At 35.7% G+C, this 25,916-nt stretch overlaps 1 protein-coding gene across 5 annotated transcripts in view; it reads left to right on the top strand.

Annotated features, from left to right (window-relative positions):
* CCSER1 (coiled-coil serine rich protein 1) overlaps positions 1–25,916 on the top strand; it is a 1,491,420-nt gene that overhangs the window by 1,100,598 nt on the left and 364,906 nt on the right. The window contains exon 11 of one of the 5 annotated variants that reach the window (XR_009600997.1): positions 9,591–25,916. This exon is cut by the window's right edge and continues 19,821 nt beyond it. The exons of the other annotated variants lie outside the window; for them this stretch is intronic. The gene's annotated coding sequence lies outside the window, so the exon portion shown is untranslated. The remainder of the gene's footprint in view (positions 1–9,590) is intronic. 5 annotated transcript variants of the gene reach the window in all.

Below are 25,916 nucleotides of genomic sequence, written 5' to 3'. Positions count from 1 at the left end.
ACTGCTGAATAATATTCCATCGTGTGTATGTATCACAACTTCTTTATCCATTCATCTGTCGGTGGAAATTTACTGTGTGATGCAGGGAGCTCAAATCCAGTGTTCTGTGACAATATCTAGAGGGATGGAATGGGGTGACGGGGAGGTTCAAGATGGAGGGGACATATGTATACCTATGGCTGATTCATGTAAACATATGGCAGAAGCCAATACAGTATTGCAAGGTAATTACCTTTTAATTAAAAATAAATATATATTTTTAAAAGACAAAAAAAATCAGCAACCATATTAAAAAAAAGCTAGGTATAGCTGTAGAGGCAGACTTCAGTTTGAGGCTAAAACTTACTCCTAGGAGCTCAACTATTATAGGGATATTTGTTTCTCTTGAAAACATATTTCTTGAATACAGCTACAGCAATACAGACAAAGCCGTGTTACCTTGGAGGTGAATTTCTGATTGAAAAATAGTGTACTGGAGACAGAGGGGTGACTTTGATGGATCCAGTAAAGTCCTCTAAAGAAGCATGTATCCTGTTTAAATAATAGGGCTACTTCTACAGTCCCCCCTATCTGGTCAGAAGGTAGAGGATTAGCATTTGACAGCAACAACCTATGAGGCAAGAAGCTGGTGAACGTGAATGTGAAAGTCACTCGGTTTGTTTGCAGCCCCATGGACTATTCAGTCTGTGGAGTTCTCCAGGCCAGAATATTGGAGTGGGATTTCCCTTATCCAGGGGATCTTCCCAACCCAAGAACTGAACCCAGGTCTCCCCCATTGCAGGCGGAAATAAACGTAGCAATGCAAAAACCGATACCCTGACTCTGTACTATTTGGTTGTTGTTGTTTAGTCATACAGTCCTATCTGACTCTTTGCAACTCCATGAACACGAGCATGCCATGCTTCCCTGTCCTACACTATCTCCCAGAGTTTGACAAATTCATGTCCATTGAGTCGGTGATACCATCCAGCCATCTCATCCTCTGTCATCCCTTTCTCCTGCCCTCAATCTTTCCCAACATCAGTCTTTTCCAATGAGTTGACTCTTTTCATCAGGTGCTCAAAGTACTAGAGCTTCAGCTTTAGCATTAGTCCTTCCAATGAATATCCAGGGTTGATTTCCTTTAGAATTAACTGGTTTGATCTCCTTGGTGTTCAAGGGACTCTCAAGAGTCTTCTCCAGCACCACAGTTTGAAAGCATCAGTTCTTTGGTACTCAGCCATTTTTTGGTTCATCTCTCACATCCATATATGACTACTGGAAGAACCATAGCTTTGACTACATGGACCTTTATTGGCAATGTGATATCTCTGCTTTTTAATATGCTTTCTATGTATTAATATGCTCTCATAGCTTCTCTTCCAAGGAGCAAGCGTCTTTCAATTTCATGGCTATAGTCACCATCTGCAGTGATTTTGGAGCCCAATAAAATAAAGTCTGTCCTATTTCCATTTTCCCCCCATCTATTTGCAATGAAGTGATGGGACCAGATGCCATGCCCTTAGTTTTTAGAATATTGACTTTTAAGCCAACTTTTTCTTTCTCCTCTTTTACCTTCATCAAGACGCTTTTTGATTCCTCATCATTTTCTGCCATTAGGGTGGTATCATCTCCATATCTGAAGTTGTTGATATTTCTCCCAGCAGTCTTGATTCCAGCTTGAACTTTATCCACCCTAACATTTCACGTGATGTTTGGTAGTGGACATCTAAAGGGCCTCTAGTTTTCTCCACATGTACCTTAGGAAATTGTTGAGTCATTTTTTATTTCATGTGCCTTTTGTGGTTTGTGCCTTCTCTCAGACATTTTTATACTTGCCTCTCAGTTCTAAACAGCTAGATTTGCAGATGTGATATATCCTTCCTTTACGTCTCTCTATCCAGAAAAAAAAAAAAAGAGATATGCATGGATTCTTGGCATGAAAGATACAAGATGGTTAAGGGCAAGTACATTCTGCATAAAGGAAATGTTTAAAACCATGGAGGCATGAATATTAAAAATATAAATAGACGTAGTGGGATGGCAGTAGTTGAGACTGTGTTGACTCTAGTAGTTAGGGACAAGTGAGATTTTGACAGTTCAAGTATGGTTGAAGGGACAAGTCGCAGAGGGACTGCAATAAGCAGAAACTGATATTTTGGGAAATGAGTGATATGAATTTTAACTGACACTGTTATTTGATGATAAATACTTAGAGGCTAGAAGTAAAAGGACTGTGTCAGTCAATTTTTGCAAATTTAGTGCAGAGACATGAAAGAACATTTCAAATAGTTCAGATAATTGCTTTGCTCAACAAATGTTAATGGTACATTTATTCCATCAAGGGATTCTCTAAACAATAGTGTAAAGGGTAAGCAAGACAGATATATTCCTTTCCTTCACAGAAACTGATTAGCCTTTATTATAAATTTTTGATTATTTTAATTTAGCTTTTATTAAATTCAAATTTTAAAAGTACTGAAAGTACTCACCACAATGGCTACAAGTAAAAAGACTGACAATACCAATGTGGTAATTGAGATATAGATCAACCAGAACCAGAAATTTCATACATTGTTGGTGGAGTGTGGAATGGTGGAGCCTCTTTGGAAAAATGTTTTCTTATTACATAAAACATAAATGTTTTGTGCTGGTTTTAGCATATTGATAAACAATGTTGTGGATGGACCTGCCCTTGTGATTCTTATTATGACTGCAAGTTAGGAAATAGATGGGGAAACAGTGGAAACAGTGTCAGAGTTTATTTTGGGGGGCTCCAAAATCACTGCAGATGGTGATTGCAACCATGAAATTAAAAGACGCTTACTCCTTGGAAGAAAAGTTATGACCAACCTAGATAGCATATTCAAAAACAGAGACACTACTTTGCCGACTAAGGTCCGTCTAGTCAAGGCTATGGCTTTTCCAGTAGTCATGTATGGATGTGAGAGTTGGACTGTGAAGAAGGCTGAGCGCCGAAGAATTGATGCTTTTGATGTTGGAGAAGACTCTTGAGAGTCCCTTGAACTGCAAGGAGATCCAACCAGTCCATTCTGAAGGAGATCAGCCCTGGGATTTCTTTGGAAGGAATGATGCTAAAGCTGAAACTCCAGTACTTTGGCCATCTCATGTGAAGAGTTGACTCATTGGAAAAGACTTTGATGCTGGGAGGGATTGGGGGCAGGAGAAGAAGGGGACGACAGAGGATGAGATGGCTGGATGGCATCACAGACTTGATGGACGTGAGTCTGAGTGAACTCCGGGAGTTGGTGATGGACAAGGAGGCCTGGCGTGCTGTGATTCATGGGGTCACAAAGAGTCGGACATGACTGAGCAACTGAACTGAACTGAAGCATTAAGGAACTTTGTGGGTAAAATGATTTATTACTTACAAGCCCTGGAAAGCTTATGGCTCTCCTGGGGCTGCACAGTGAGGTCACATGTACAGCGAGTGAAGAGAGAGCACAGGTCTGGGGTTTTGCCTTTATTGGCCTTGATGGTGGGACCTAGAGTTTTGAGGGCTCAATCATTATTGATGAATTTAAAACAAAAGAGCAGAAATGTAAAACCTGGAAAGAGAGGAAAAAAAAGGTGGCCCAAATGGTTTTGAGAACAAAGGAGCCTTAGTTGGGAGAGGCAGCCTGGCTCTTGATTCAGCCCTGTGGCTGGCAATGTGTTTATCAGAGATAGCCAGTATTGAAGGGAGCAATCAAAGCTTGTCAGGCATTTGCATCATAAAAAGAGAAAACCCAAATGTCAGGGCTTATACTCACTATATCTTCCTGATGACTAAGCAAACCTGATTTTAGGTATTTACTTCTTTTTTTTTTTCTAAAAAGCTTATATTTCCAAATAAATATGTGTCAGAATGCTTACATTGTTTATTTATAATCACTAAAATCTGGAAGCCAACTAAGTGTCCATCAAGGAGAGAATGCAAAGCAAATGATAGCATGTTCATATGAAATACTACCAAGTAATACAAAATAATGAAACTTTGATCCGTGAAGCCATATGGATGAATTACAAAACAGTATTCTGAGTGGGATTCTCTGGTGGTTCAGAGGGTAAAGAGTTTGCCTGCAATGTGGGAGACCTGAATTCAATCCCTGGGTCAAGAAGATCCCCTGGTGAAGAAAATGTCAACCCACTCCAGTATTCTTGACTGGAAAACCCCAGGGACGGAGGAGCCTGGCAATTCCATAGGGTTGCAAAGAGCTGGACACGACTGAGCGACTTCACTCCCACTTTCATTCTGAGTGAGAGAAGCTTTATGTAAGAGATTTCATGCTATATTATTTCATTTATATATTCTAGAACAAGTAGAACCAATCTTTTGTGACAAAAAAAAAATTAGAACAGTAGTTACCTCTGGGGAATAAACATGAGGTGATATTAATTTTCTATTATCTAATATTCTGTGATAGCAGTATGGATTATAAATGCCTATGTACTTCATCATATTTAAATTTAACCTCAAAATAAAAGAAAAGGAACTATGAACAAAAAGCAAAGGAAGTTAAAGTAACAGTGTGGATTTTCTGTACAACGTTTTGGTGAAAGAAATGCTATTGCACTTTATTTGTTTTAGGTCAAATTCGATATCAGCTATTTTGTAAAACAGTATAGTGAGCAGTTCCATCTTAGTTATTTGTGTGAAGTTCTGTCCAATCCTGGAGATTATTTAAGTATTGTAGGAATTTGCATGATACTTATAAAATGAGAGACTATTTTGGTTCCAGCAGCCTATGGTTTAAATATTGGATTGGCTAAAATGTTCATATGAATTTTTCTGAAATGTCTTATAGAAAAACTAGAAGGAACTTTCTGGCCAACTCAATACTTCCTCTGGTTGCTACACTGCTGTGAAATTTTGTCCTCCATCTTCTTTTGAGCACTGTTGCCTGGGTAGACTCATAAATGGCAGGTCAAGTGTGAACATAGTGATTAACCTTCAAAATACCCCATTGCATGCCTCCCTGATCCTATTTTCAAGATGGAGAGGGGGAAAATGTATGCCATTTGGTAAAATTTCTACACCATCATCCTCTTCCTGGTAGTAGCAAAATTTCCTTTCTCCTTCTCAAGACTGGACATGTAAGCCTTCTTCTATAGTGTCAGCTCCTTGTCACTCACCAGCTGTACCTAAGAACTTTTATCTTTAATGTAAAAGAAAAAAAGGCATTAATAACACTTTGAAGCAAGGGCTTACATGCTCATCAAACCAACACCTAGCCAACTTTGTGGTATTGAGGAAGGAAAAATACCTCTCAGTCTTTGATTGATCCCTTGTTTCAAAACAAGAAACTCAAAACACAAACTAGTATGTCAGTAATTTATCTGGCAAAAATAATATAGTTGAAAAGTCATGATACACACAGTAAAATAAAAAGCATACACCAAGAAATGACTAAGTTGTTTGTATAGTAGAAATCTTCTAAGCTAAATAATTTTATACTCTTAACACATCACCTAACTGGTATTCTAAGAAGCAGAATGGGGGGAAATTCACTGGTACTCTAAGAAGCTGAATGGGGGAAATTCTAGTAGGACAAGATGAGTTTTATAAAGACTATCAGTACCAAGTTCACACCTTTGGGTCTAAATGATATGAAATATATGAAGGAGTAATGTAAAAAGGCCAGAATATCACCCTATTAGTTAGTAGAAATAGGTTTCTTAACATTGACCCTTATAATTAGGCAAATCTGTTCACCTAAGAGCTGGAAAATCTTTGTCATGGAATACCTTCCTTCTCCAGGATTATCAACAGATTCCCATAAGAAGCAAAGAGCTGAGCCAAACATGACTTGTTTACTTTTCCCAAATATAGTACCATATAGCACCCATGCAGTCATGGTCTCTTGGGAGGAAAGATCAAAGGGAGAAAGGAGGCCAGGAGCTACACTGATGTCTTGTTGTTGTTGTTGTTTAGTGGCTAAGTTGTGTCCGACTCTTTGCAACCCCATGGACTATAGCCCACCAGGCTCCTCTGTCCATGGGATTCTCCAGGCAAGAATACTGGAGCAGGTTGCCATTTCCTCCTCCAAGAGATTATCCTGACCCAGAGATTGAACCTGTGTCTCTTGAGTCTCCTGCATTGACAGGTAGATTCTTTACCACAAATACTACTTGGGAAAAGTGTGCTCCTGTAGAGAGAGACATCAGAATTGAATCAACAGCATTTCCTCATAGCAGTTGTAATGAGAGTTTAGTAAACGCTAACTCATTGTTTGGGCTTTAATTTGATGCTGAAGTGACTATATGAGAGGAGAAAAATGTCATGCTTAGCCTAAGTATACTATGATTTTTGACATATTTCAATCTTTCTGTTTCAGACAAATACTTAAGTATAATGTTTAAATGAAATGGCAAGTTCCTAAACAAAAGACTGGAATAAAAGAAAAGATATTAGAAAGAAAATGAATGAAGACACACATAGAAATGTTTTGGCATTATCTATTCTAGGACAAATACAGTAGTTGAACTCATTAACTCCGTGAGGATGAAAATGAGGTTAGGCTGTCCAAGGATAGACCATGTAGGTGTTTCTGGAATCTGAAGTCTAGTAACTCAGGTCAGCCAAGTAGTCCTGAGCAGATATAGATGTAAAGGGAAAACAAAGAACTAGCTGTTATAAATTAATAGAAAAATGAGCCAAAAAAGAAAAATGAAATGGATAAACATAGGCATAAGACAGGGTTCAAAGATGCAAAGGACAGAGCCAAGGGAAACAGGCACAAGACAGGGTTCAAAGATGCAAAGGACAGAGCCAAGGGAAACAGGCACAAGACAGGGTTCAAAGATGCAAAGGACAGAGCCAAGGACTGAGTTCCCATCTATCACTTATTTATTTAAATAATATATTGAAGAAGAGCAGATTTTGAACCAAAGCTCTTTTAGGTACTGAGAAAACACACACTGAATGAAGCAAACAAAATCTTTGGCCTTTTGGAGCTTACATTTCAGTTCAATGAAACAGATGATAAATAAATTAGTAATGTATAATATGTATTTAATAAATGTAAAAAAGTGAAAAGTGTAATTCAAATAAATCAGGTTAGGCTAATGGAATGTGAGTGTGGGTGGGGTCAGATTGAAACTGAAAGGAATCTTGGGAAATGTGTCCTAGGTACAGAAAATAACAGTTGCAAAAGTCTGAGGCAAAATTCTCCTTGCTGTGTTCAAAGAACAACAAGTGCTTTGAAGTTAGAGTGAGAACAAAGATAAGAGACAATGTTGGAAGTTAGATATTGTTTGGGATATGGAGGACTTTGTAGGTCCAAGTAAGAATATTGTTCTTTATGCAAGTTGCTGTTGGAAGCCCTTTTTCATCCTCTTTTTTGGTTCTTGAACATTTTAGTCCTAAAACCATTAGGTGAGACACAGTGAGGTAGGCACAGGTAGATCAGCATAGGTCAAGAGAATGTCCTCGTAGGATTACTGAATAACATGGGGCCTTCGAGTCCCACATGTGTGGGGTGAGGTACTGATAATGTGATGAGGAATCCAAAGTAATGAGGGGGAGTGTCAGAGCCCAAAAGTGGTACTGATGGTGAAGGCAGAGTTGTTAAAACTGTGGGACTTGATAAAATAAGTAGAAATACTAAGGATAAATAGAATCAGATTTCTGTTTACTAGAATTAGAGATATAGGTATGATGCATGGTTCTATGTGTGTGTATATGTAGTAGGTATGTGTGTTATATATTTATGTATTTGTGTGTGTCCATAAAAATATCTGTATACATATATTTTCTATTTCTGTCCACTGAGAATACCTGTGAGCAACAGTACCTCAATACCAGTGATCATAGCTAGCACCCAGATATTAGCTTCTAAATACTGTTATCCACCAAATGAAAGTCGGACTCATTGGAGAAATGGTTGGTTCTAGAACTTAGAGAAAATACAAGATAAATCCAAAATAATGTATTGTGCCAGAAAGCAAAGAAATGGTCAAAGAATAATGATGACACTTCAAAATGACACAGAAACATCCTTGAAAGGCCTGCTATTGGCCAACTGTGTTGCAATTAAGAGCCAAGTAAATGATATTTATACCCTATAGCTCATTGAATAAATAGGAAGTTGTGAACTCATATAGCTATATATAAAAGGGATAAATAAAAATCTGATGAGAGATGACACATTTAAATAGCTTCAAAGTATCTTCCCATAAAATGCTTAATAAGTGAAAAAAGAGTAAATTTCCTTGAAGTCAATAAAATAATCAAAGTGACATCACTGATAATGGGACAAATTGAAATTGTATGGTATTGGATAGGAAGTAGTAACCACGCGTTGTCACTTCTATACTGCTGCTGCTAAGTCACTTCAGTCGTGTCCGGCTCTGTGTGACCCCATAGACAGCAGCCCATCAGGCTCCCCCGTCCCTGGGATTCTCCAGGCAAGAATATTGGAGTGGGTTGCCATGTCCTTCTCCAATGCATGAGAGTGAAAAGTGAAGTCGCTCAGTCGTGTCCGACTCTTAGTGACCCCATGGACTGCAGCTCACCAGGCTCCTCCGTCCATGGGATTTCCCAGGCAAGAGTACTGGAGTGGGGTGCCATTGCCTTCTCCACACTTCTATACTATCCCTCCCAAATAAGCATACTCTGAAATTAAAGAGAATAATTCATCCCCAGATAAAGGGACATTTACCAAATAACTTCAGTGTTCAAGAGTGATGAGGACATGAAAGTCAAGAAAAAATTGAGGAGCTATAGTAAACTGAAGGAGATAAGAGACATGACAAATGCAATTTATTTTCCTGACCTGAATCCGTGTGCTATAAAATACATTATTTAGACAATTGGTGGCACTTGAATGAGGTCTGTGGATTAGATCGTAGTAATGTCAAGGTCAGTTAAGTTCCTGAAATTGATGATTGTACTTGGGTTACAAGGCCCTTTTCTGTGTGGAAAATACACACTAAATCTTCAGGTGTAATAGAGCAGGCATGAGGTTGGCAACTTATTCCAAAATAGGTTAGGAAAATATTATCTTAGTATTGAGCACTTTATAACAATTTGTTGGGCATCCCATATAAATTTAAGGTTGTTAAGAATTGAGTAGAAAAGGCAAATTGTGATGAGAAACCATTGGTGATTTTGTCTAGGGGGTGAAATGATCATTATGTTTGAAAAGAAACATCATGACTTCTTTGTAGGTGAGATCCTTAGGATGAGGTTGGAGAATGGATAAGTGGCAAAAAGAGAGCCAAATTGAGATGCCTTTGTAATAGTTCAGCAAAGGATGGTGTCAGCTTTACTAGGGATATAAGGGAGGAGGGGTGAGCATCCATTGGATTTGTTATATTTTGTAATGAAAACCTGCACAACTTGCTGGATGTGGAGTATATAGGAAAAAGAAAAAGTATAGAGAGGAGTAGACAAAGTTCTTTGGCTCAGAGGCTTTGGTTGCTGCAGTTGCCTTTAATCTGTATATTTTCCTATTTCACTGCTGCTGTTCCCATACCTTAAAGTTGTGATCATACAGCAACAATATTCTGAAAATAATTTAAGTTTCTGAGAAATAAAACTAGTTAAGAGTTATAGAACTATGCCATTTTCAAAAGCCTCCACAAAGATATTGTTTATATTCCCTCAGCTGCTGGTGCTGCTAAGTCGCTTCAGTCGTGTCCGACACTGTGCAACCCCAGAGACGGCAGCCCACCAAGCTCCTCTGTCCCTGGGATTCTCCAGGCAAGAACACTGGAGTGGGTTGCCATTTCCTTCTCCAATGCATGAAAGTGGAAAGTGAAAGTGAAGTCGCTTAGTCATGTCCGACTCTTAGCGACCCCATGGACTGCAGCCCACCAGGCTCCTCTATCCATGGTATTTTCCAGGCAAGAGTACTGGAATGGGGTGCCATTGCCTTCTCCAATTCCATCAGCAAGAGTGTGCAAAGCAATGAAGCCTAGGGACTGGAATGAGTCCTTTGCCATTAGACAGAAAAGGCTTTAGGTTCTAGCTCAACCAAGTTACTAGAAAGTTGTTTAAACTCTAGAAACTCAGTATCCTCATATGTGTAACAATGAATAATAATATGTATTTTATAGAATTATATAAGGACTAACTGATAATGTAACATGGTTGGCATTGAACTAAATATTACTGTTGTAGTCACTAGTATTAGTAGTAGTTGTAGGGGTAGAGTAGCAATGTGTGATATCTGCAAAGACTTAAAAGATTGTGTTTTTAGTTTGAAATATTTATTAGTTTTCTAAGATGTGTGTGGGAAAAAAGAGGAAACATAGCGATTGCTGTCAAAAATTATCTTCATAATTTGTGACAGTGGTTAATTGTTTTCAAATCTTTTAACTTATGACATTTGCCCTAGTTTATGTATATTCAAAGATGAACAAAAATAAAGATTCAGCAGCACGTAAGTCCAGGAACATTGTCTTAAACTGTATCAGTGTTTCTAATATTTTAGGTACACACATTTAGTACAGCATTCGCTCCAGACAGGTGGCTGTTCTTATTGCTTGGAATAGAATATACTCCCTTCAATGTCTTCCTTCCCAACCCAGTTTTATATTCTGTGTTTACTGTGCCTAACTAATCATTATGCTAAGGCTCGTTAGCATAATGAACAACTGAAAACAGTTGTTCTTAATTGTAAATGTGAACTGAGCCCCATTAAGCTCCTGCCTGGATGCTTTGGAGATCCTTGGTGGTTTGGGATGTGGGGATGCATCCACTTTCTTTTGGTGTCAGTCCTTTTTATCATTTATCTCTATGGCTGTCCCTTCAGCATTTCAGTTGTTAAGTGGTTCTAGCGTATGTCTGATACAATTTTCTAACAACTGATGCATTGTTATCACTGCTTATTATATATCAGCAGGAAATGCCACCTGTGTCTGAGAATTTGGGACCAATGGGATTGTATAGGCAAGACAGCAAATGCAGAATTAAATAGTAAGAAATGTCTCAGTTCTGTCCATTAACTTCTGATATTTAATTTTGTGTGAATTAAAACCGTGAAAAACAAAAACAATGGAAGGTACCTGAGCTCTATAGTTAACCCACAAAGAGATTTAAAACCTTGTTGACTATTTTTTTTAATTGCAGTAGTTCGACTTTTTGTATAGATGTTTGTACATTTATTCATGCACTATATTGTGAGAGAGCACCGAATCCTAACCACTAGACCACCAGGGAGCGTCTGTCCATGCACTATATTGTGGATGCCTGCTTTATGCCTTTGGACACTGGAGATAATGTAGACATAGTCTCTCTCTCATAGACCCTAGAGTCTACTTTACCGCCAACAGTGTTGCTTTATTAGGTGTCCCAGTTTCAAAGACACAAGTTATTCTAGTGTGATATATTAGAAAAAATTAGTGTTAACATCCATCCATGTTAAAACTGGGCGAAATTCTTGCTACCTATATAACCTTGGTAAATTACTTAACCATTGTGAGTTTCAAGTATGACAAATATAAAATGAAGTATGCTGGTACCCTTTATAAAATGTGCACTGCATTTGAGAAGTCTATAAGCCTTTTATGAAAAGTCCTGTGAATAAATTTGAGCCAGAAATCAATCTGAACAATAAAGGGAGTGTGAAGCTTGCAAACTGGATTTATACCCAAGTAGGTTCACAGAACTCAATGTATTTGACAATAAAATCATTGCATAATGGAAGCATATCATTTCTTTCATGATGTCAGGAATGTAAGTCTATGAACCTGATTTGGGGCTTTACACTAAATCTATCTGCTGCTGTCAGGTTGGTATATCGCAGCATCCTTGTCCTACCGATCAACCGCATGGTTGCAGGTTCTTCCATGGAGAAGCCGTGATGCTTTTCCACTCTGTTTGTCCAGTTGTCGCACATAGCAGCCTTCCTATGTCTGTGGAGATGCCAGAGAGCACTTGTCTGCTTGAATCAGAGACAAAGCCTTTTCACTACTTAGAGGACTAGATCTTGAATGTTGGTTCACTGGGGATCTTTGGGGTTAGAAAAGAGAACATAAATTTTACTCATGTATCATTTTCCTCATGCCTGTCAACAATGGAATGCCAGAAGTATCAAAGAATCAGTAACAAGGCAGAAATCAGTGTGTAAATTTCTTTTCATTCCAATTATTCTATCCATCCAAGCAGTATATAAAAAATTGTTGTCTTCAGTTTCCTATTATTCATCTACAAAGAGATAAAAATGCCTACTTAATATCTAATGACATCATGATACTTTTGTGTGCCTTGGTTGTACATTTTGTGTTTTGTTTGTCACTTGAGGTTAAATAAAAACTAAAACACCATCCCAACATCCTATACTTGGGCATTCAGTTAATTTCAGTGCCCTTCCCCTATGAAGAGATAATTAGCCAATTTAAGTTGTTCGTGCCCACCTCTATTCCTAACATAGTCTATTTTATATCCTCATATGCTCTAAAAACTGCTGAAACTATCTTATTTTTCTACTTAAAAATACTATTCATCTTTCTTTACTAATTTTCTCTAGAGCAGAAGCTATTTGTTGTTCTTATTCATATTGAAACAACTATAGTTAGAATGGTACCTAAAAGACAGCATACTACCTGTTTTATTCAGCATACTAGTTGAATAAAAAAGTCAGTCTCCTTTAAATGAAATGAAGTTATATGTTCTAGAAGTGATTAAGACAAAACAAGAAATCATCACCCACCACTTGCTGTAGGAAGAGTTTATTAAAGATGTATCTCACAAAATAATTATTTTATTAATTTTAAAGTAAATTTATGTTTTCATTTTAGTTAAATCCTCTTTTATTTGAGATTTCATTAATCAAGGCATTCAGTTAACTATAATTTCATATGTGTAATATTTTAATTAACAATGAAATTACTGAGAAATCAAAAAATTATGAAATATTTTCTATAGAAAATTGAAATTTATTTAATAAAATTTTAGCATATAGAGGATTATTTAAATTTTTCTTCTTTGATTGCAGGTAATACATTTTAATATGACAGACACTGTCCTTTATTAAAGGACACTTAATTAAAGGATAAATGTCCTTTAATTAGAATATTTAATTAATTAGTGGCACAATGGTACATTCATTATGGTACAATATACCATAGAATCTTACATTTGGGAGACTTGATAAAAATTATTGAATTTATAAAATTATTGTTAATTAAACACTAAAAAATAGAACCACTTTAAACTAGATAGTAATGTATTTGAATTTCTCTTAAAAACTTCCATTGACAGCTATAAAGGAAATGTAACTCTAAAGAAAATGCTATATATTAATTAACATACAGTCCATGGAATTCTCCAGGCCAGAATAGCCTTTTCCTTCTCCAGGGGATCTTCCCAACCCAGGGATTGAACCCAGGTCTCCCACAATGCAGGCAGATTCTTTACCAGCGGAGCCACAGGGGAAGTCTAAGAACACTGAAGTGGGTAGCCATTCCCTTCTCCAGTGGACCTTCCGGTCTCAGGAATCGAACCGGGGTCTCCTGCATTGCAGGCAGATTCTTTACCAACTGAGCTATCAGGGAAGCCTGATATGTTAATTAGCTATGTTAATTCTTCAGAGCCTCATAGAAATTATGAACTTATTAAAATCCTCTGATAAATAAAAATCATAGGGGTTTTATTGTTCTGTGGATTTCTGAGATGGCAGAACTCCCCAATAACTTGGAAATTACCTGATTTTTGATCTCTAAACCTATTTGATTTCATCTGCTCTGTTCCTTTTTTTTCCCTTTTACAACAAAATGGCCTGTATTCTGAATCCTAGTCTCTGTCTCCTTCTAAATAATTTTTTATCTTCAGTTAGCAACCTTTTCTTGATTCCTCAACGAATTCCTTGATTTTACGCTCAAAAATTTCAAATAAGATATGTACACCTGAGTTGCTCAATTGCAGTAAATCTTCAGTCCTACAGCTGGTGAAGAGGGACCTTCCATGCCTTCAGCCTGCAGGCCTGCCTCTGGCTATTGACTCTTCTGTCAGTTTATCCCAGTGTGGACATAAACGTTACACATTTTCTCTGAGTAACATGATGTGATTTAGTTGGGAAATACAAATCTATGCATACTGTCTTGATTTTATGGCGTCCTGTTGTCATTCTTTACATTACATTTTTACATTAGCAGTCTTCCATATAAATAGGATACATTCTTTCCTATGTTATTTTACCCTATTGCTTTTTCATCGAGCTTTTTTATACATTTTAATGAAGTATTAATGTGTTAGTTTACTCATTTGTCTATTTCACCAGTGAATGAATGAAGCAAATACAATATGCTTGAGTCTCATTTGTTTCATCATCACCTTGTTATCATTCAGAATGCAAATAATATTACTATGAAAGAGAGAAAAATGAGAGAAATAGAGTAATCCAGGATTTAACAGGAGTGATTACAAGTTGATAAACTTTTTAACATCTTAAAATATGAGGATTTAATGATAGCTTTCACTCTTACAGTTGGAAGGAATTTCAGTGAGTTACTGAGTACATCTGTTGTTTTTGTATATTTAGCATTGTTCACCTTGTTCTGAAGACAGAGTATTCTCTTCATTTGGGACACTGCACTTCCCCTCCAGATAAGAAGGTGAATTATGTTGCTTCACCTCTATTACCATAAATCACCAAAGCTGATCCATCAGGTTATCAAATAACTCTGGGAATTATGATTGATCCATAGATGACAGATACCTCAAGCAGGGCCGATTAGAATCCTCTTCTTGACTGACATAATATCAGTACTAAAATACTGAATATCTTGAAAACCTAAAGCTACTATGACCATTTTGCCAGCTCCAAGAGAAGATCTGATTAAGAACCTAGCAAACGCAGAGGGCAAAGATGTGAAGTGTAGAAGAAGGAAAGAGTTCTCATGATCCCCTTCCAACTCCGGGATCCAGTTAAGTCTAGACTTTTCAGTCTTACAAATAAAGTCTTATTACCCAAAGTAATTTGAGTTGATGTAATACAATAAAGATTTTCTTAAATTTATTCCAGTAATTGCTCAAAGCACAACTCAAAATCCATTTTCAAAATAATCGTCATCAAAGCCAGTATGCATCCCACCTCACCAATCTCTATATTGGCCAATTATCTTTGGGCAGTCAAACATAATGATAAATGTTTAAACATGGACTTTAAATAATGATATTTATTTATCTAAGCTTTGATAGAAGAAAGAGATAGGGATGATCTGTGAGAATTTCCATCGACTATATCAGCTTAGGGCAAGAGACCTCTGTTAGTAGCATGTTATTTTTATCAGGAGTGCTACTTCTAAAATAGTACAATTTGTTGATAAAACTATTAGAGACTATACATTTTTGCCAACCTGAATCTATTAATTTTAACCACAGGCCTGTGCTTGCCAGCATTAGTACCTGTTGTTCACGTCTCTTATAGGAAGAAGTTCAGTTGGTTTAAAAATTCATATGAAAAATGGTTCTCAGACTTTATATTGATCAGTGGTATTTTTATTCATTTATTTTTAAGCCAAAACATGTTTCTTAACATGTATACATATCTGTAAGTTCATGTATAATTTCTTAATATGGTTGTACTCAGTTTTGTCTGACTCTTTGCAACCCCATAGACTATAACCTTGCAAGCTTCTCTGTCCACGGGATTTTCCTGGCAATGATACCATTTCCTTCTCTAGGGAATTTCTTAACATAAATTAAGATAAATTTTTATTCTAGTGAAGCCTGGAATTGTTCTGAATGAGGTAAGAATGAGAGATTGACAGTGTCACTTTTGTGTCACTTTGGGGGAAGAATAGGGCCTAATGAAGCTGTTTTAAATCTCCTGGGATTTAAAAAGTATGGATCAAAGTAAAAAGATGACAAGAGATTAATATTTTACCCAGGTGGTATATGTTTGTCATCATCATGTCATATGTTATATATTGCTTTTTAAATTTTAGAAATTGAGAACCAAGTTTTTGTTCTGTTTTGTTTTTCTAATTATTGCTTCTGGAAATGTATGCTAGTTCCTTGCATACTGGTCTGTTCACTGAAAAGGTGGCAGTGACCTGACAGATATGACAATAATTTTATTTGCCTGAGCAATCACATAGTTAATGGAACATTAAAAAATATTGGTTCTTATGATTAGTTGGTTAACAAGAACAATTATTCAGAAAATACAGTGTGTTAAATGATGGGATACAATGGAAGTTTGAAGGAGTTGCCTTACATGTCCACACAGTAATAATTAAGAAACATCAAGAATAATAGAAGTGGGTTAGAAGGAACTGACATATGGAATTTTTCTTTGGTAAGTAGTTTACTGGTCAGTAAACAAATTTCCAGTTCCATCACTTCAGCGACTTCTTTCTCTTTTATATTTTTGTCCTACTTCACATGACTCCAAAGCAAGTTCCTAAAAAGTGTGCTGGAAATAAAAAGACATTGAAGCAATTACAGTTTAGGTAAGACTGTTGCTGTGAGACTGGATATCCGCTAATGGCCCTGATCAGTGACGCAAGTGGTGCTAATCTGCCGGAAGTTTTGTTATCTGACTGACCCCTAGCACCTGATGTACTTTAGATTTATTTCTTCCGCAGCCTACATCTTTCATTTGGTCTCAATGATTAGCATGTACAGTTATTAAGCACCAGTGCGGTGAGTATCATAAATGCCAATTAGGGAAGCCTTCACTCTGCAATCATCAGCCAAGTTCCCACAGCAGAATAGGTTGCTTTCTGGGTCCCTGTTCTGTTTCATTGACCCCTCTAACTCTCTCTCCAACAGTACTAGAGTGTTTGAATTATTATAAAGCAGGTAATGTCAATGAATACAGCTATATGTCAACCTGATAAACCTCAAAACAGCTGCATAATTATTTATACATTGTTACACAGTACAGTAACAATTAAGTAAATTTGTATTTATACATTTATATATTATTTATAAATAAATGCACATATAATTAAAGCAATGGTTCTCAAGGTATACTTCAAAACCCCTAAGGCCATTGAAATAAATTTAGTAGGTCTAAGGTATTAGTAGGTCTGAGAAATTCTTCTTTTCCTAGACATCTGTGTCAGGCCAGATTTTCTCTTTGTATTGCAAATAAAACCACTTATCACAGTAAATTTAATTTAGAAGTGGATATGAGAGTCCTGCTTTCTTCTATTTAGACAAACATAAAAATGCTTTCAAAAATGTAAAAAAAAAATACTATACCTAATACTATTTCCTTTTTTTGTAAAATTTAGTCATTCTTCATAAAAATGGTATTTATGATAATGTGTAATGGCCTTATTTATTTAAAATAATTGAGCAAATATATTTTCTCAGTTTTATATATGATATTTTCTATATATTTTCTATATGATAAATGTAAATAACCAACGTAAAGTAAAGCTCTTTGAGCTCCTTAATAATTTTAAGTAAGTAAATGAGTTATATGGAAAAAATTTTGAGAACTACTTAGTTAAAAATAAAAATGTAGACAGGAAAGAATAATACACACCAGATTTTTGATAATGATCTTTTTAGAGGAAGGAGGGAATTATTCCTACTTGGGAGGAAAATAAAAGTTAAATTCTATTTTATCAATTATGTTCTGTTTCTTTTTGAAAACATTGAAGAGGCAATGACAAATACAAATATTTGCTATTCTAGCTATTTTAGGGGAGAGGGAGAGTGTTTGCTATATTATTAGCTTGACTTGACTGTCAAATTTTTCTTTTCTGTAATTGGTATGAGGATTAGTTCTTTTACTTAACTTGTATGATATATTCTTATGAAGTTTTATTTTGCTCAAACACCTTAAGAAAAAATCCACATGTTTTTAATATACAAATGTCTGGGAAGAGACAGTCCATGTGATCATAACAGTACAGTCAAAGACAAGCAATGATGATCTGTATTCACAAGTCAACATGGACTCTTTCCTTTTTTTCCTTCATTTTAATAATGTGCTTTCTTCTTTAGAACTACTGTTTTAAAATGAGAAATTGATAGCAATATTCAATATTGAAACATCATAAAACACTTCTAAAATAAGAGTCACATTTCAGTTTCTGGTGCAGTACTCTGAAAAAATTTGAACAAAGTTGATTACATGTAGTCTAGCAATAGTATATCAGTTTTAATTAGACAATTTTTATCTAAGGTATTATGCATATTTCAGGCACGAAAGTAGTATCAGGAATCAAATATATATGTGTGTGTTTTCTTTTTTGCTAGTGTCTTTATGAATATGTATATTGCAAAGCTTATGATGCTATCTCATTCTGAGATTTTCCAGAAATTTTCATGTAATATCTTTGTTTTGTATCATAGAGAAAATGAGTTCTAGCCAAGAACATGGAGAGAGCCCAGGTTAGGGGTATGAAAACCTGGGTTCTTTTTCCATGTTTTGCCCTGATGAAAAGGCATTGTTTGCCAGATCTCTTAAGATGGAAAAATCACAAAACCACTTTAGGTAGCTCATAACAGAAGGGTTTTTAGTAAAGATCTAATAGGATGTCTCAGGGCAAAATACAAACAGAAAATGAGGCAGAGTTCATGTAACCAGGACCTAAAATGGGCGATTTAAAAAATATAAAGCTAGGTATATTGCTCTCTCTAGAGACTGCTCTTTCTTTTGGCCTCTGTATTTCTCTGCGTCTGATGCATCTTTCTCTCTGAGGGCCACCTTCTCTTTCTTATTCAGATCATGAACCTTTTTGTTAACGCATGGTTTTGGTACACATGTCACCCACTGTAGCTTTGACCAGATATTCAATATTTCTTACCCATTTAAGAGTGACCTGAGGTCATTGGCAGGAACTTTCCCTGGTAGCTCAGTTGGTAAAGAATCTGCCTGTGGTGTGGGAGACCTGGGTTCAATCCCTGGGTCAGGAAAATCCCCTGGAGAAGGAAATGGCAAACCACTCCAGTATCCTTGCCTGGAAAAATCCCATGGACAGAGGAGCCTGGCGGCCTACAGTCCGTGGATCGCAAAGAGTTGGGCACGACTGAGCAACTAACACTGGGTCACTGGCATGGTCAGGTGGCTTTTGTTTTTACCATGAATCGTCAGCTTAAAAAACAATCCCTCTCTAAAATCATTGCATGCAATGTACATAAGTATGGGGACAGTCATAGTTCACTCTACACAGCTAAATTTGAACAAAATTCTTTCGTTCACATCTCAGCATGGCACAAATCTTATATTCCTTCATACCTACATACCACATACACACCCATATAATAAAGTTAATATTGACTGTATATTTTTCATCAAACATGTCACCTGAGGGTTGAGATCAAAAGGTTAGTTTTAATTTGACATTTACATTCACAGAAAGTATGTGTCTATGTAGTCATTTAATTCCAACTATTGAAGAGTAAATACTTTTGGATGAATTCAGACTATGGATGAATTCTCTTGCTAAAACAGATGCTCAGTCTTTGGTTAATCAGTATATAAGGCATGTTGAAGAAACTGAGTATGTCTGAAAATTAACTGACATAGTCAACACAGATATGTAGCTAAGAAGTAAATTAACATTTCTGAAGGATTAAGCTTACCGCTATGATTACTTAAAATCCCAGAATTCTGTGAGATAAAAATATGTGAAGATATGGAGTGACATGATGTTACATTATATTGTATCTTACATAATCTGTCAAGTTGATGTCAACCTGCTGGTAATTACTTTAACAGTTCTTATTTCTATTTTTAAATATTTTCCCCTTCCTAACACACTTGATTTCTTCCAACATGTCAGTAATCACAGCATGCCAATTCATTTTTATTATGTATAAGAAACAAGCTTCTGCTATTTTAGTATAAATATAAAATTTCCTGAAGTAAATGTTCATGAGTTGCTTTGCTGAAAACAGTCATAGCATTGAGGTGCAAATTCTTTGTTTGACTGAGGATGATCTATAACTGAAAATTTCCTCTATCTCCATTTTAGGATACATAGACAGTATTGATCAAACCACATGTATTTATTGAACAGACTGATGTACTAAGAGCTCCAAATAAAGTTGTGTCTATTCTCTGAATGCAATTAATACTTGTATATTATCAATTAAAAATGAACTCCCTAGGCTTGACTTGGTAAATAAACCCAATAATGTGTTTGTCAGGTAATGGAATTATAATAACTTAATTTTTTCTTATTAGTATAGTATTCTATTAGGGTCAAATGCCTACAGTTCAAACTAATCTCTAAAGCAATTATTGTCTCTTTATGAAGTATTTCAGTCATGAATTTAAAATTAAGGCTAAAAGACAGTCACATTCCTCACCAAACATTGTGGATACAAAGATGATCAAATCATCTAGTCCTTGGACTCATTGTATGTATGCGATAATGCTAGAAACTGACTATTAGTAAACAGCTAGACTGCACTGTGGTAAGAACATGCTCAGAGAAACACGACGTACTATATAGATCATTATTTATAAGAGCAAATTAGGAATAAAACATACTGCCCAAAGGGGGATTGTCAAATAAATTATAAATTAATTATTATAGTTTGCAGTAACTAAATATTCTGGATCCTTTAAATATGATGTCTTCTAATATGTGTACTGTGAAGAAATGTACATGAGAAAGCTGTTACAGAGTAAAGCAGGAAAATACATGGATTCTGTATAATCTCAGTTACACAAGTATATATAAAAATGGAGAGAGAGAATATAGCGGAGGGAAAGCATAGCTGCTATCGTGGGCTGGTTGTTTAGATCTCAAAAGTGGAGAAGCAAAGGCAGCAGAAAAAAGGCAGTATGTGCATGAAGGAGAGCAGAGCAGAGGCATGTAGCTCCAGAATGAAAGAAACTCTGTGATAGCAGTCCTGGTTCCAAATACCTGGTTCCAGTTCCTCGCAAGTGCAATAGTTATAATTACCACCCATGAGTGTGTTAAAAACAAAAACAAAAACAAAAAAAACCTCCTTGAATCTTTAATATGTTCCTATTTTACTCAAACAAGTTACAGTTACTTTCTGTTACTTGTAGTCAAAGGAATTTTAACTAAGTTGAAGTTTTCCAATAAATACAACATAAAAGTCACTATGGATCTTATATGTTCCTTGTACTACACTGTTTGATCTCCAAAAACAGTTTGCAAATGTGTTTGCTTACTAATCTCAAGCAACTCTCCTATCGTAATATTTATTACCCTTCAAATGTAGGGTGCATGTTTCTAAATTTGACTTGAAAACTCAGTTGCTGCTTTTCAGTCTCTAAGAAGGCTTCCCTTCTAGAGGGGAGCACCTTGAATTGCAAGACACATTCCTTTAGCACTGCTGTCTAATAGAACTTTCTGTGATGATGGAAAGATTCATATCATGCTGTCCAAAATGGTGATCACTAGACATAGGTAACAGTCAAGCGCTTGAACTGTAAGTAGTGTGATTGGGGAATTGAGTTTTTAAATTTAAAAAAATGTTAATAGGAAAACAACTAAGTACATGTTGCTAGTGGTTGCTGCATCAGACAGCACAGCCCTGCGAAAAGTAGGGACATAATCAATGCTATATTCGTGTTAAAAATCACAACTGTCTCTTATTTTCTTGTGCACATTGGGTGTCCCCTGGTTTATTGCTTTTTAGTAGATACATCGCAAACTGAATAAAAGTACTCATATAGATAGTCATATTTTCAAAAATATGGAAAACTTAAATTCCAAGTAGGCTTCCTACCTCAAATAATATTAGTTCTACTGAAAAATAAGTAGAAAAATGCCAAGAAAGCAGAAAAGAAAAAGCAAAGACATATCAAAAAGTCACTAATAGATAATGAGTTTCTGCTCTTTTCTAGGGAAGTACTATTCATTCAGAAAATCAAATAATACAAAGTTTAAAGACCTGTCTCAAAGTACTTTGTAATTATAAACCACCATTTTCAGACACAACTTATAAACATTTTTGGATAATATTCCTGATCTCAAGAGTTGGTAAAGAAAATGGACTTAGAATAAATAAAAAAAATAAACATCATCACATAAGATAGGATGAAATGAATATTTTTTAACTAGTAAGTGCTGTAATAGTTCCAAAGAGGAAAAAAATCAGTGGCACAGGTGACCTAAAAAAGCATAAATGAAATTTATGAAGGACTTAGAAAACCAGCAAGGTGATAGAGAGAGTTTTTGAAAGGGAAAACATAGTAGAGGATGACTAGTGAGACCTAGTGAGATCTGTAAGGCTATACAGGAAACCAGTAGTGGAAAGGTCAGACAAGGAATATTGCAGACACACACTGGATTAATACAGGAGCAATGAGGAGTTTACATTTCATTGCATATATAATGTAAGTCTCTAAGGTTAGAACTGACCAGTGTACCTAGGGTTGCCCATTTAGCAGATACAGATATGACTAGTATCTTTCTGAGCTTAAGAATTCTCTCTGCAACTCAGATTTATTTTGTTTTATAACTAATAATAAAGTTGATCCTTTCAAAATAAAATATTTATTGAGTATGAAAAATTAATACTAAGCTACTTTTCTTATAACTAAAAACTGCTTTCCAAACAATTTTTCTATTTGGAAGGAAGTCAGCAATGCAGGTACCTCAGAAGTTGATCCAAGTTTTGTTTCAAGGTTCGTGGTTTGACTGAGCTGTCCTTAAAAATAATTTTTGCACCAAACATGAGAGTGAGCGGCGTGTATGCTAAGGTGCTTCAGCTGTGTCCGACTCTTTGCAACTATATGGACTAATGTAGCCCCACCAGGCTCCTCTGTCCATGGGATTTCCTAGGCAAGAATACTGGAGTGAATTACCATTTCCTCCTCCATGGGATCTTTCTGACCCAGGGATCAAACCTGTATTGGTGAGTAGGGTGTTTACCCCAAGGCCACCTTGGAAGCCAAAATTTGAGAAAAAAGGCAACAAAAACCTTATCTGGCTTAGAACTGAAATTATCTAAAGTATTGTGAGTTAACATTGATTCAAATTCACTCACATTTATTATATACCATGCTGCTTACGTACATTTAACAAAATGGCAATTTTGTACAAAAGTATGCAGAAGTCCAACAACAAGAGACAAAATAAAATTGAAGTACACTGTAGAAAGAAAGAGATAAGGTTTATATTTAGCATTCATTCTTAAGTCTGTAACTAAATAGCAAAAGCAAAATAATTTTCCTATGTTCTTAACCGTGTCCAATATGACTTGGTATGATAGGTGAGGTATTTTGTATCTGCACTGCCCATCGGTAGCCACTAGTTATATGTGATTAGTGAATATTTAAAATGTGACTACAGGGACTAACTGAATTTTTATTGTATTTAATATGAAATGTTAAATTTTAATATTAAATTTAAATACAGTAAGTTATATAATTTTATCCATGTAGACAGCCAATTCATATCACATTGGTCAAATATCTCAATACTTAAGAAATCTGAAGGTCAAATGTAAGTCTTGAAATTAGTAGCATCATAATATCTTCTCCTTTAAATGTGTCTCATCTCTGCTGAAATAAACAATAAACTGTTATAATTCCTTCAGACTATGAAAAGAGACTATAAGATGAAAGCTAATTTATCGATAGACTTGATGTTGACTCACAGGGATTAACAATGGAAAATATGTGTAATAGATGATATTAGAAGAGATAACGTCAAAAATCTGCAAAGTCATCCATTGAATTCCTATTTAGATACTAGGATGTATCTGATGTATCTGATACTAGAATGTCTTAAACACAAAATTTCTTAATTTTATTTGTAAAAATAATAGTTTTTAGCAGTTCAAATCCCAATAAGTTAGGATTCATGAAATAAAATGGTATTGTGATAGGATTTTATCTTGAAGGAGATGTGTGTTATATACATAGACTGCACATTAAAATTCAGGTATTTTCATGATGGATACATACCTAATGTGTGTGATGGATAATTCTTTTCTTTAAGAATTAAAAAGAAAGGTAAAATAAACCCAGATGTCAAAGGATAAATGAAATACTCAGTTTTAAAAATATTTTCTGACATAAATAACATTTTGACTAAATACTGGTACCAGAACCTCTAATATTAATAGATGACAGAAGATCTATACGCTGTTTCTCTTTGCCACTGACATGTGTGAGTGTTTTGCAGTTATAACCTCATGTGAATTAGTTCTGAATATCCTGTGTATTTGTGTGCAGATTTATAGTCAAAGTTTGGTTTAAACCTTCATCCTGATTCTTTTAATCTGTGTGACGTTGGGTAAATTGCGTTACATTGTATACTCAGGGGAAATTTTGTAATAAGATTGGAAAGAGCCTGAAATATAGGTCATTCTTTTGGTAGAATCTAAGCATCTAAGCTTCTGAGTTCAGATATGATACTACAAGCTCAGTCATGTCTGATTTTTTGTGACCCCATGGACCATAGCCCACCAAGCTCCTCTGTCCATGGAATTTTTCAGGCAAGAATATTGGAGTGGGTTGCCATTCCCTTCTCCAGGGGATCTTCCCAACTTAAGGATCAAACCTGTGTCTCTTGCATCTCTTGCCTGGCAGGTGAATTCTTTGCCACTGCGCCACCTGCACAGAGACAGCACAAGGGAAATTATGTATGGTCTAGATTGGGTAAGTGTGGACAATTTGTAAATTAAAAAACAACAAAAGAATACGGGCAGAACAAAATCCCCAAAGTGAATAAATAAGGAGAGAAAAGGGATAAATAAGACAATGAGAGATAAATTAAAGTAGTGATTAAGAAAAGATGTAAGGCAAAAAATGATGACTCAGAATGTCACAAAACATATGGAGGATAGGTCCATTGATATTTACTAAGTTTGAATTTCTGATGTGGTGATTTGTATAGCACAGCTAAAGTAAACCCTCGGAATTTGCAAAATAGAAAGAATGAAGAATTTTAAAAACCCGAAACTGAAAGAAAAGAAAAATATGTGCCAATGATTAAAATTAAACATTATCTTCTTAAATACAAATAGGTCAGCATTCTACATGGCTTATATTTGAGGTGGATGAATGGATCTAAGTACATCTGGGCTGGACTACAGAGAGCATGCTCCTTAACAGCATTCTCAATGGTAAACTATTTTATTGTGTAGATTAAGGGAATGGTGCACTTTGAAGAAAGACTGTGCAAAGATGACTTCAACTTTCCTGTCACATATATGACTTGGAACCAAGTTAAATATATATTTTTTATCCTTATTTTTCTTGGTGTGGGAATGTTGCACAGATAAATCTAAGTGCATCTGAACTCCATACTGGAGCTTGCTATACAACAAATTATGTGATCTACTGATTTAGAACATTATATACTCTAGATCATTTCAGATTGAATATATTACTTCAACAGTTACTAGCCGTGTGAAGTGAAAGTCATTTAGTCATGTCCAACTATTGCTACCCCCTGGGCTGTAGCCCACCATGCTCCTCTGTCCGTGGGATTCCCCAGACAAGAATACTGGAGTGGGTTGCCATTTCCTTCTCCAGGGGATCTTCCCAACGAAGGAATTGAACCCGGGTCTCCTGTATTGCAGGCAGATTCTTTACTGACTGAGCTATGAGGAAAGCTCAAATAAAAGCCATGTGATGTTGAGCAAATATACCTCATCCACAGTTGTGAGATCTGTTATATAGCCATAAACACATGAATTTGAGGATTAAATGAAATTATTCACATAAAGTTTTTAATAAAGTGCCTGACATATCTAAATACTCCCTATAGCTTTATAACTTATAAGTTACTTCCTGTAGCTTTATAACTTATAGACTTTATGGTTACCGATTATTTTTTCTTTATAAACGTGAATGTCATTGCATAAGGAACTTTAACCTGTTAATGAACTGTTTCTTACAATTTATTTTCAGTTATCTAAAGCAAATAATACATGAGTGCTAGATTTATATAGTAGTTCACAAATAATTTATATACCTTAAAGGAGTCACAAATAGCTACAATTCAAACAACAGATAATACTTAATAAGAAATAAAACCAGCAAATAAAGGAATCAGCAAGTAGAAAATAAAGTGAAGATGACGTA

The sequence above is a fragment of the Ovis aries genome, chromosome 6 (assembly GCF_016772045.2).
Source record: "Ovis aries strain OAR_USU_Benz2616 breed Rambouillet chromosome 6, ARS-UI_Ramb_v3.0, whole genome shotgun sequence".
Taxonomy (NCBI): Eukaryota; Metazoa; Chordata; class Mammalia; order Artiodactyla; family Bovidae; genus Ovis; species Ovis aries.
This window is presented reverse-complemented; position numbering and strand designations above follow the sequence as displayed.